The sequence below is a fragment of the Mirounga angustirostris genome, unplaced genomic scaffold, assembly GCF_029215605.1.
Source record: "Mirounga angustirostris isolate CCGP_5_RB_7025 unplaced genomic scaffold, mMirAng1.0.hap1 SCAF_4, whole genome shotgun sequence".
NCBI classification, from domain to species: domain Eukaryota; kingdom Metazoa; phylum Chordata; class Mammalia; order Carnivora; family Phocidae; genus Mirounga; species Mirounga angustirostris.
This window is the reverse complement of record NW_026991712.1, coordinates 46,376,908-46,389,496: the sequence shown is the minus strand read 5'-3', so window position 1 is coordinate 46,389,496 and position 12,589 is coordinate 46,376,908. Positions and strand designations below refer to the sequence as shown.

General features: G+C 34.7%; 1 non-coding gene across 1 annotated transcript; it reads left to right on the top strand.

Moving 5' to 3' along the window:
* The first annotated feature begins 6,607 nt into the window (after positions 1-6,607).
* LOC123860611 (U6 spliceosomal RNA) lies at positions 6,608-6,711 on the top strand. The gene has a single exon (XR_006794739.1). It is a non-coding gene; the product is annotated as a U6 spliceosomal RNA (small nuclear RNA).
* The last annotated feature ends 5,878 nt before the right edge of the window (positions 6,712-12,589 follow it).

Sequence of the window (12,589 nt, the reverse complement as noted above, 5' to 3'; positions counted from 1 at the left end):
AGGCTGTTTTTGGTAATTGTGGGATTATGAATTCCTTTCCTTGCTCAGGCAAAGCATGAGAACCAGCTTCCAAGGCCAGCAAGAATTTTGTTTATGGTCTTGACTCAAGCCAGCCCACAAATCTATTTTCCTAGCTAAAGAGGGCCACTGGCCTTGCTTTGCAAACAATAAGCTCTAACTGTTATATTTTCTGCTCAAAAGTGTTGGGATACACAGCAACCAGGCATTCTGACTAGCTTTTTTGGTGAGATCAGGAGTTATACTCACCAGTGAGCCAGTTTATGACTCAGCTTTCCTGTCTGAGTGGGGGCAGGCCATTTTGTAAACCAGTAAAGCTCTTTGTTTGAGGACCTAAATCAGGCAAACTTATCCCTACTGAGCTCACTGGTCGGACTATACCACTGTCTTGGTTCTGCTGATAAGCAAAAGTGCTGGTTGGGACTGCTCCATGGGTGCTGCTGGTAGGAACTCAGTCTGCCAGGATCTGAGTGCTGGTCATTTTGAGCCCCTACCCACCTTCTCCATGTCATTTAGATTCCTAGTGGTTGAGCCCTACAGATTCCCCTGCAATCCCTGTGAGGTCAAACTAGAGTGGAGGCTCCTAAGAGGCAACCCACAATGTTGGGGGAGATGGACATCCACTTTGGGCTCTTTTCCCACTGGAGGAACCAAGCCTATGAATACCTCTTGGTATGGTGCTGTCCTGGCCTCGGGGCAGGGCAACATGGTGAATATGTAGTTGTTCCACTTTTGTAATGTTGTTTGTCTTGGTCTCTGTGGTGCAGTAGGGTACCTCATCATCTCTTTCATGTTCTAGGATTCTTTCACTGTTGTCTTGTCCATGAATTGTTGTTAGTTCTCTTTGTGAGAGGGAGTAAAGTCAGGAATGACCTCTGTTGCAATCTTGATGATGTCATTCTCCTCTCGTGATGTAATTCTAATGAGTATCTCTTTAAAGTTTTGATTTCCCATTGGGGTTTAAGAAGCATACCCAAATGGAATTGTGTTGAATTATGTTTACCAAGCCTAAAGATCAAGAGAAACAGCTTTTATTAGCACATATTCCCTTTCCCTTTGTATCTTTGGAAAATCTGAATGCTTAAGTTTCTAAAAATTTGCATGTTATCATTAATATCAGTCCATACCAATTTCCAGTACCAATATCACTGCATCTGATCCTCATCCAATGATTTTCTCATCCTGCATTCCATTTTGTAATTAAATGTTTAGTCATGATTTTCAATACTGAGATTTTACTATTTGATATATAATTGTATAATTTTTTAGTTTTTCTTATTTATTGATGTTCCTAAGATATATACTTTATTCTAAGATGTCATTTGCATCCAGTTACAACCAAAGGCTTTTCCAAGTGTGGATATTTTTTGTCATGAGATTGTAAAAGTCCACAAAAAAATGAGACTACCAACTAAGACTATATAACAGACCAACATTTCTGTGCTGGAGGTAACTTTTGCACTTTCCTGCTTATTTTTCCTGCCTCTAATAATACACTACTTATAAAATATGGATTGTTGTAGAGATTGGAAAGAGGAAGTTGAATGTTGAAAGCATAGGGCAAATGGAAAAATATATCACCCACATAAAATGTTATCAAAGTTAACCCTTTTGCACTGAATTTAAGACATTTTATTGTCTGTTCCTCTGATATGGGTCAGTAAATTTTCCTCATGAACTGAGAGCCATAGCAGTCTGTGTATTCTCCTCCATGAGCTCAGGATTCTAGGGAGTTTAGGTCTCCAAAGTAAATGAGGTAATAAAAATAAGTGGGTTGAGGGGAAATGATCCTGGTAATGGCGACATTTTTTCCCCTTCTGTACCGCTCTTTAGTGATGTCTTCTCCCCCATCAGTGTGTGCATGCATGCGCGCACACACACACACCCCTTCTGATATCATACTCTCTGAAAATGCTACTGGTGCTCCTGAAAACCAGTACCTCTTCTAGTGGAATTTGAGGGTGCCGCTATTCTGTTAGTAATTGCCAGAAGCAGTGACAATGAAGCAAATGTCCGTCTATGTCAGAAGTTTGCCGAGGTATCTTGTTAAAACTCTTAGGTTTACACCAGAATGTTGGCTTATGCCATTACTGAAATCATGAAAAACACCCTGATTTTTTTTTTTTAGATGACGAAATTGAAGCTTGGAAAATTTAAATAGTTTGCTACTGATTACATGTTTATTAGTGTCAAAAGCAGGTCTTTGTAGTTCTACTTTGGAATAAATCTGGTCTCCCAAATGCCATATATTTAGTCCATAACCTTCTATATTTTTAAGAATCATCTCTATTTTATTTTTGCCTCAGTTTCCTAATCTTCCTCTCCCTTACACACCTCGACTGTAATCAAGTTACAGACAGAACTAGATCAATAGCTCCTAGAAACTATAACCTCCACCTACCCATGTTAACAAGTTCTTTTCCTCTCATCCACAACTGCAGGCAGTGATGAATGTGTAGTTCAATTGACTCTTTTTATATCCTGGGCTTAAATTCATAATGGAACTGTCACTCAGTAAGACAGTATTTGGTGGTCACATTCTAACTGAAAAATTTCTTTCCTGACTGCTTGCCAGTATGTCTCCAAAGATGAAGTTTTAAATTCCTGAATGCTTGGTATATGCCTCTAATTGCATACATTAGCAACCTAAATAATAGATTTCCACAGTTATATTTTCCCCAGAAAAAAATAGCATTTCCTAGTATCATTTACCATCATAGGAATAAATGAAATTGAACTGAAGGGGATACTAACCTATCTTCCCAGCTTCTCAAGTGTAATGGGAAGAGAGACAACAGTCTCCAAAGATACACAAAAGAATTATATCTGGTTTGTTTTGCCCACTGGTACATTGCACATTTTATATTTCAATTAAAATTTTTAATTAAGAAATTTCAACTCTTGTAAGCATACTTTACAACTAACATATTCCTATGACCTCTAAATAAAGTCTTTAGTAGGAAGTAAATGAACTTGAATATTAACAAGATTCTGATGAAAATATATGGAAATATATTTAAATTAAAATTGTGTTGACATGTTAATGTAAAATGGTAACTCTCATCTAGTTTGAGGCTGTTTTAATCAGTATATTAAAATGTATTTTAACATTTCACTACTCTAAATCCATGTAAATATGAGAAATTCTGAACTTTAATTTGATATTCTTTTAAATAATTTTAATACATAAAAATTTAAAAATAACTTGTGATCTTTTTTGTCAATTGTAGTACCTGGAGCAAGGATTCACCTGATGTAATATATGTTTTAATGTTACCTATGAGTGCATTTTTATAAATTTCATTTATAAGGCATCATCCTGACCTGTCTCTGACAAGGATATATCCTATCTTCCCAGTGGGCTGAACTTTCTACCTGGTAACTTTATTCCTTCCATCCGTCCATTCCTTCCTTCCTTCTTTCCTTCCGTCCTTCTTTCCTTCCTTCCTTCCGTCCTTCTTTCCTTCCTTCCTTCCTTCCTTCCTTCCTTCCTTCCTTCCTTCCTTCCTTCCTTCCATCAATCATTAATAGCCATCATTTAAAGAATTCACAGTCTGGTTTGGGAAGTGAATAGTTGGACAAATAAAATGCTGCAAGTTCTGAAGAACTTGCCCATCCCATGTCTTCCTCCTCTGAACTGAACACCACTTGCATGAGTGATGGGCATGGCCCCTGAAACCAAGTTTTATTAGATGAACTACCGATTACTATCAATCCTGAGGACAAGTGTTTCCCGATGTTCCAAAAGACATCCTTAAATATTTTATTTGCACTACATAAATAGAATCTTGATTTTATGTTCAGGTTATTATTTTGTAGTAGTTTTTATTGCAAAAATAAAAAATGAAATTATATCATAATATTAACATATTCATCAGCTGTGTGAAGTTTACTGACATTCTATTTCAGAAACAAAATTTGCTCTTTGAATCATTATTTAAAACAACATGTTTCTCCCCCAACCCTTTGACCTGGCTCTTGTTTCTCAGTTTAACTCAAAATATTAGCGAATCCCAGTTTTCTGACATGGAGATTTCTTTTTTAATAGAGACTATATTCTCTGCCTTTCTTTCTAAAACACTGTTAAAAATGCCATAAGAAAATATAACCCCAGATTGCTGCAGTATTTACTGACAACGCATGCTATTAGAATTCAGATAGGAGTGAGTTTAGGTTTCAGGTTTCAGATATGGCGTTTAACTACTAGTGAATTCTGAACCCGAGATTCCTCACCAGTAGAAATGATACACTTACCTTATTACTTTGCTGTGAGTAATAAACCAGGTTACATGTATAAGTGTACCTTCCCAGTGCCCAAACTATGTTAGAATCTCAATAAATGAAAATATCTTGTCTTCTTCCACTTGTGAGTTTACTTCTAATCTGTAAGTTCCTGGCACATTATTGAATGAATTATTCTCTGTGTCCTCTTAGATACATTAGTTGACCTTTTTCCTCTGCTTTCTTACCTACTAAGTAAGAAATTGAATCAGATAATATTCTAAATAACCTTCTATCTCAAAAATGCGTTTTCAAACAGGGATAAAAAGAAGATTCACATTAGAGAAAAAATGTAACAAATATCCTAGAATAAGAAAGTTACGGATTTGAATGTAAAATCTATCACTAACTGTGAAGCTTTGGGTCAGTGGTTAATTTCAGTAAGCATTAGGTCTTTTTCATGAAGTAGGGGTAAGTAATGTTTATCTTATAAGTTTCACTTGAATATTAAATGGTATAATGTCAGGAATCAAGGGCTTTTCAATTAATAATAATTATTATAATACTATGCTAATACTATAATCATTATCATTAACCATTACCATCTCATTATTATTGTTATTTCAGTATCTCAATTTTAGAACAGAAGCTTGAAAAATAATTAAGTTTATTATAAGTTTAGTAAAATGATTGTCTAAACAGTATGTGTATTCAAATTCTTAGGTACTGTGAGCCATTGAGGAAACACATGTTCCCTCATATTTAATTCAGGGCAATATTTATCTAAAAACATTCTTAACATTTTTATGTTTTCAAAAAGAAGTTATTGAAAAATCTAAAATTTTCCAAACACTGGGGCAATAGCAGTGGGGAAACAAGCAAACAAACAACTGCTCACATAGAGCTTATAGTCTAGCATTAGGATTGGGTGATATAATCGGTATCAGTTAGCTTTTTGCCAGGTAACAAACCACTCCACAATTAGTGTTTTAAGACAATAAGCAATTATTATTTCTCATCAGTTCTGTGGGTCAGCTAGGAGAGTCTTCTGGTCTGTACCGGCTCAGCTTGTGGTGGATGATCTAAGATGAACTCACATGTCTGGAATTTGGATGGAGGTACATGGGCAATGGGGATGACTTGACCAAGGGTCTCTTTTTATATAACGCTTGCCTTAAGCTCCTACACATATACTAGTGGGTGCAGGTTTCCCATAAGCAGCAAGATGGAGTGAATCCCATGTGTAAGAAAACTGTGAAGTCTCTGCTTAGATCATGTTTGCAGTTGCCTTACTGGCTAAAGCAAAGAACCTGGCAAACCCCGAGCCACTGGGAGTAGAATACTCAATCTACTACATAATCTGTTGACATGAGATTCAAAACTGGGGATCTTAGAACAAGGAAAATGGGCTAAAAGAGATAATAGGAGCACAGGGTACACCTAATAGCCCAATGGTCTGAGGTTGAATGAGAGAAAATCGGTTACCTCCTAAGGGATCTTAGCAATACAGAATCATCAGGGAAAAGTCAGGTTTTAGTTGGAGAAAGAAGGGAAGGAAAAATTTCTAAACTGGTGAACAAGAAAAAGTTGAGGAAATAGCGTATTTTGTTAGGGAGTGGCAATGATTTCCTGAGGGGTTTGGGAGCTGAGAATGAGATCAAATTAAGAGATTAAAAGCCAAGTGATAAGGAGTAACGTGAGAGTTTGGAGTTTATCCTGGAGATCAGTATAAGAGGAATAAATGTGTATAATAAAAGTTTTTCACTTAGAGTAACCTTGCTGAGGAGATATTAAAATGGGTATTATGTTTCCCATAACTGGTTCTACCAGGTAAAATTATTAAAGGACCAGACAAATAGTCATTTCAAGTTTGCCAGACTCTTAGTGGACCTAACTGAAGACATTTCATGACGAATAACAAATGTTGAAACTACGGTGTGTCGCCCTTGAACATTCTTTTCCATCCAGAGTGCTACTTTTTACTCCTTCATAAGCATAGCCACCATAGACTTCCCCACCATTCTAGAACTTAAAAGTATACATTTTACCCCCTCAGTGAACTATTGAGTGTATTTCTTTTTCTGGCATGTGTTCACTTGCCTGATAAGTAAATAAAAACTGCTTTGTCTTTTTATTTTTTTGAGAGTCTTGTTTATTTTTTGTTAAGAGCCTTATAAGATGGTCACAGAACAAGTTGTGGTGATGACTTGGTGAGTGTTCCAGTGGGGGTGGGGAGGACATCTTTTTCAGAGCATGCAGGTTTCCACTGAGGATGGCCGAAGCTCAGTTGAGAGCACTCAGACCTCTAGGCTTCATGTCTAACATCCAGAGCACAAAGAAAACTTTTTTATAGAGGATATCTTTTAAAGTGCTCACTTGGGCAGCACATATGCTAAAATTGGAACGATACAGAGAAGTTTAGCATGGCCCCTGCGCAAGGATGACACACACATTTGTGAAGATGTCTTTTATGAAATATATGCTTCTTAGGATCAACAAAATAATCTGTACAGTGAGATATTTTATGTATATAGGCAAAGTAAAAATCCCCCTAATTTATTTATCTCTACATTTAGACATATTTCTAAACATTCTTATTTTATCTTCATAGTCAAATATAGATTAATCATCTATGAATATATCTAAAAATGAATTTATTTACATGCATGAACTACTAGTTATTGTTCTATATAAATAGATGATTTTCAATTTAACAGTTCTACATTATTTTTAAGTAATTCTCTAGAAGTGCCCCTGATTTTAGCAGACTAAAATTTTGAGAATAAGTTCATGTCTACCTATCCATAAACTTCATGATTTTAAAAGTCTTTATCTTACTGCTCAGCCTTTATCTTTCCAGTTAGAGGAATCCTCATTTATAATCTGTCATTATCCAGAAGGTTCTGCATACCCTTGATCAACAGTAGAAAGGTTAAGCTTCACTTTCTAAATCAGGACCTGAAGGAACTTGATAAGAGACAGCTAGAGTCAGGGATCATTAATCACTATCATGCTAGAAAAATTGAGAAAAATATCGAGAAATATAACATTGTAATTTGGGAACTTTCTTTTCTTCCTTTTTTTTTTCTTCTTTCAAAATTTGAACAACATATGTTAAGAGAATTAAGTTTCAAAATTAAGTTACTAAATAAGGCTTATGATAAAAATTTGTATTTGAAATGATATAGTCTTTCAAAATAGCACAGATTTTGTATAATGTTTTATTAGTAAACTTGAGGTTAAATTATTTATCTTCAGGTGTAATAGACCCACAAAGACTTGAGAAACTGGAACTTTTTTATATTCCTCCTTGTCTCTCCATATACCTTTATATCACTCCCTATCTCCATCCCCCAGCTGCCAAAAAGCCAACTATTAAACTATATCTAAATCTATATAATATTTTTCATACCTATGTAGGATTTGAGGGAAAAACTTTTATAAATTCACTTTCATAATACTTTGCTTGAAGTAAATGATGGGTTATAATGTGCTCTGCAACCAGACTGGCATGAGATTGTGGTTGGGGAAAGAGAGGAAAGGAAGGAGTATGTGTGTATGTGCATGTATGTGTATATGTTTATGTTAGAGAAAGAGCAAGAGTGAGAGCAAAAGATATTAAAGATTTTTGAAGGATATAGCACCTCTTTTGGATATATAATGCTGGAGAATTTAGATAATTGGAAGATGGTGCGTGGGAGATTTCTGATGCTATGGGTGTGGATGAACTCATTCAAGGAAAGCGTATAGAATGAGAATTGGAAAAATCCAGGAACAATTTTTGTTCACAAATATCAAAACAAGAAGCTCTAAGTAGTAAGAGCTTGATCTGGACCTATACCAGAAAACTGCTCTCTGGTCACTAAGATATATGAATTTAAAAACAAAGATTTTGTTTAGGCTTCAATGGTAGTTATGAAAAGCAGTGGGAGAAGCAAATGTTAAACTAATTATTGAAGATTCCCTACATGCTTTGAAGCATTTGAATCATATCCTATCATCTTAAAATTAACACAAAACCTAAAATGGACAATTGGAATACAAGCAAATACTATGAGGCATATTTCAGATCCTTTCCATAAGTAAGTTGAAGATGATGATCCTCTTTGACTGTTTATCAGTTACCAAAATGTCTCTTTAATACAATTTTGTATACTTATAGGCAAATGCACAAATGGCTATCAACAGGTATTTGATTTATATATTTAGTATAGATTTCATTGATATATAGCTGACACAGTATTACATTAGTTTCAGGTATACAACATAGTGATTTGACAAGTTTATACATCACGCTATGCTCACCACAGGGGAGGCTACCATCAGTCACTTTGTAATGCTATTCTAACACTATTGGCTGTATTCCCTAAATTGTATGTTTTATCCCCTAATTTATTCATTCCATAATTGGAAGCCTGTGTCTCCCACTCCCCTTCACCTATCTTGCCCACGCCCCACTCACCACCCCTTTGGCAGTTGTCAGTTCTCTGTATTGATGAGTCTGTTTCTGCTTTTTTGTTTGCTTATTCATTTGTTTTTTTCAGATTCCACATATAAGTGAAATCATATAATATTTTTCTTTCTCAGTTTGACTTATTTCACTTAGCAGAATACCCTTTAGGTCCAACCATTTGTTGCACATGGCAAGATCTCAGAGTTTTTTTTTTTTTTTTTTATGGCTGAGCAATATTCCATTATATATATATATATACACACAACACATCTTTATCCATTCATCTATGGATGGACACTTAGGTGGTATCTTGGCTATTGTAAATAATGCTGCAATAAGTATAGAGGTGCATCTATTTTTTTGAATTAGTGTTTTTATATTCTTTGGATAAATAGTAGTGGAATTACTGGATCATATGGTAATTCTATTTTTAATTATTTTTGAGGAATCTCCATACTGTTTTCCACAGAGGCTGCACCAGTTTGCATTCCCACCAACAGTGCACGAGGGTTCCCTTTTCCCTACATCCTTGCTAACACCTGTTACTTCTTGTCTCTATGGCCAGAATCAAAGAAATTAATGACTATATTTCCTTCTAGAATTTTTATGGTTTCAGGTCTCATATTTAGGTCTTTAATCCATTTTGAGTTTATTTTTGTGTGTGGTGTAAGAAAGTGGTCCAGTTTTATTGTTTTGCATGAAGCTGTCCGGGTTTTCCAGTACCATTTGAAGAGACTGTCTTTTCCCCATTGCATATTCTTGCTTCCTTTGTCACAGATTAATTGATCATATAAGCATGGGTTTACATTTGTATCTGGTCTCTCTATTCTGTTCCATTGATCTTTGTGTCTATTTTTGTGCCAGTACCATACTGTTTTAATTACTACAGCTTTGTAGTATAACTTGAAATCAGGAATTGTGAAACCAGTTTTGTTTTTCGTCTTCAAAATCACTTTAGCTATATGGATTCTTTTGTGGTTTCATACAAATTTTAGGATTATTTATTCTAGTTCTGTGAAAAATGCTGTTGGTATTTTGAAGGGATTACATTAAATCTGTAGATTGCTTTGGGTAGTATGGACATTTTACCAATATTTGTTCTCCCAAACCATGAGCATGAATATCTTTTTATTTGTCTGTGTCATCTTCAGTTTCTTTCATAAGTGCTTTATAGTTTTCAGAATACAGGTCTTTCACCTCCTTATTAAGTTTAACTCTGGGTATTTTACTATTTTTGGTGCGATTACAAATGGGATTGCTTTCTTAATTTCTCTGTTGCTTCTTTATTAGTGCATAGAAATGCAATGAATTTCTGTACATTGATTTTGTATCTTGCAAACTTACTGAATTCATTTATAAGTTTTAGTAGTTATTTGGTGGTCTTTAAGATTTTCTGTGTATAGTATTATGTCATCTCCAAATAGTCAAAGTTTTACTTCTTTCTTACTAATTTGGATGTCTTTTATTTCTCTTTGTCGTGTGATTGCTGTGGCTAGTACTTACAGTAATAGGTTGGATAAAAGTGGTGTATTGTTCTTGACCTTAGGAGGAAAGCTCTCAATTTTTATTTTTGAATATAATGTTAGCTGTGTGTTTTGCATAAATGATCTTTATTATATTGAGGTATGTTCTCTCTAAACCTACTTTGTTGCAGGTTTTTATCATGATATTGGACTTTTTATCATGATATTGGACTTTGTCAATTGCATTTTCTGATCTATTGAAATGATTATATATTTTTATCCCCTCTCTTATTGGTCGGTCACACTGATTTGTGAATATTGAACCACTCTTGCATCCTGGTTATTAATTCCACCTGATTGTGAATGATTTGTTTTTTTAATGTATTGTTGCATTTGGTTTGCTAATATTTTGTTGAGGATTTTTGCATCTGTATTCATCAGAGATACTGACCTGTAGTTCTCTCTCTTTTTTTTTTTTATAGTGATTTTATCAGTTTTTGCTATCAGGGTAGTATGTTCCTTGTAAAATGAATTTGGAAATTTTCCTTCTTCTATTTTATGGAATAGTTTGAGAACAAGTATTAACTCTTCTTTAAATGCTTGGTAGAATTCACCTGTAAAGCTATCTGATCCTGGACTCTGTGTGTTGTGACTTCTTTTTAAATTACTGATTCACTTTTATTACTGGTAATCAGTCTGTTCAAATTTAATGCTTTTTCATGATTCAGTTTTCAGAGGTTATGTATTTCTAGGAATTTATCAATTTCTTCTAGTTTGTCCAATTTGTTGGCATATAATTTTTCATAATATTCTTTTGTAATGTTTTATATTTCTGTGGTGTCATTTGTTATTTCTTTTCTTTCATTTCTGACTTTGAGTCATCTCTCTCCTTTTTTGATGAGTCTGGCTAAAGGTTTATCAATTTTGTTGATCTTTTCAAAGAATCAGCTCCAGGTTTCATTGATCTATTCAGGGGTTTGTGTGTGTGCTTGTGTGTGTGTGTGTGTGTGCACGCACATGCACGTGTTGTGCTGTTTTATGTTTTGTGTTTGTTTTTGGTTTTTAGTTTTTATTTCACTTATTTCTGCTCTAATCTTTATTATTTATTTCCTTCTACTGATTTTGGGTTTTGTTTGTTCTTTTTTTAGCTCTTTTAGGTGTAAGTTTAGGTGGTTTGAGATTTTTCTTGCTTCATGAGATAGGCCTGTATTGCTATAAACTTCCCTCTTAGAACTGCTTTTGCTGCTTTTTCTCTCTCTCCTTTTCTTTTTCTTTTTCCTTTTCTTTTCTTTTACTGGGTTTTTATTTGTGGTTTTCATTCAGTTTGTATATAACATCTTCTGTATATAGCAGTTTATATTAAATTGATGTTTGCTTAAGTTTGAACCCATTCTTTACTCCTCTCCCCTCAACCACCTTTTAGGTATAGTATATGGTGTCATAATTTACATCTTTAATTTTGTGAGTCCCTTGACGGATTTTTACAGATATGTATTTTTAATGTTTTTGTGCTTCCTACTTTCATTACTCTTGCTTATGAGTCCACTCAGAGTCCCCTTTAACATTTCTTGTATGGCTGGTTTAGTCATCATGAATTCTTTTAACTTTTTTTTGTCTGGGAAACTCTTTATCTCTCCTTCTATTCTGAATGATAACCTTGTTGGATAGAGTATTCTCGGCTGCAGCTTTTTTCCCTTCAGCACTTTGAATACATAATGCCACTTTCTTTTCTGGCTGGCAAAGTTTCTGCTTAAAAAATCAGCTGATAGCCTTCTGGAGTTTCCCTTGTATGTAACTGCTTTCTTTTCTCTTGCTGCTTTTCAAATTCTCTCTTTATCACTACTTTTTGTCATCTTAATTACTATGTGTCTTGGTGTGGACTTCCTTGGGTTGATATTGCTTGAGGATCTCTGTGCCACCTGGATCTAGATTTTTGTTTTTGTACCCAGTTTAGGGAAGTTTTCAGCTATTATTTCTTCAAATAAATTTCCTGCCCCTTTTTCTTTCTCTTTTCCTTCTGGGATCTCTATGATGCTAATGTTATTATGTTTGATGGTGTCACTGAGTTCTCTAGTTGTATTCTCATTTTGCATAATTTTTTTTCTCCCACTTGATCAGTTTGATGACTCATGATGATTCATTACTCTGTCCTCCAGGTTGCTGATTTGTTCTTCGGCTTAGTATACTGTTTATCCCATCTGGTGTGTTTTTACTTTCACTTATTGTGTTCTTCGTCTCTGATTGGTTCTTTTTAATCTCATTGTTATGGGTGTCACTGATGTCCTCCATTCTTTTCTCAAATCCAGTGGGTATCTTAATCATTACTTTGAATTTTCTATCAAGCATATTACTTATCTTCATTTTGCCTAGGTCTCTTGCTGTGATTTTGTCCTGTTCTTTCATGTGGCACATATTCCTTGGTCTCCTCATTTTG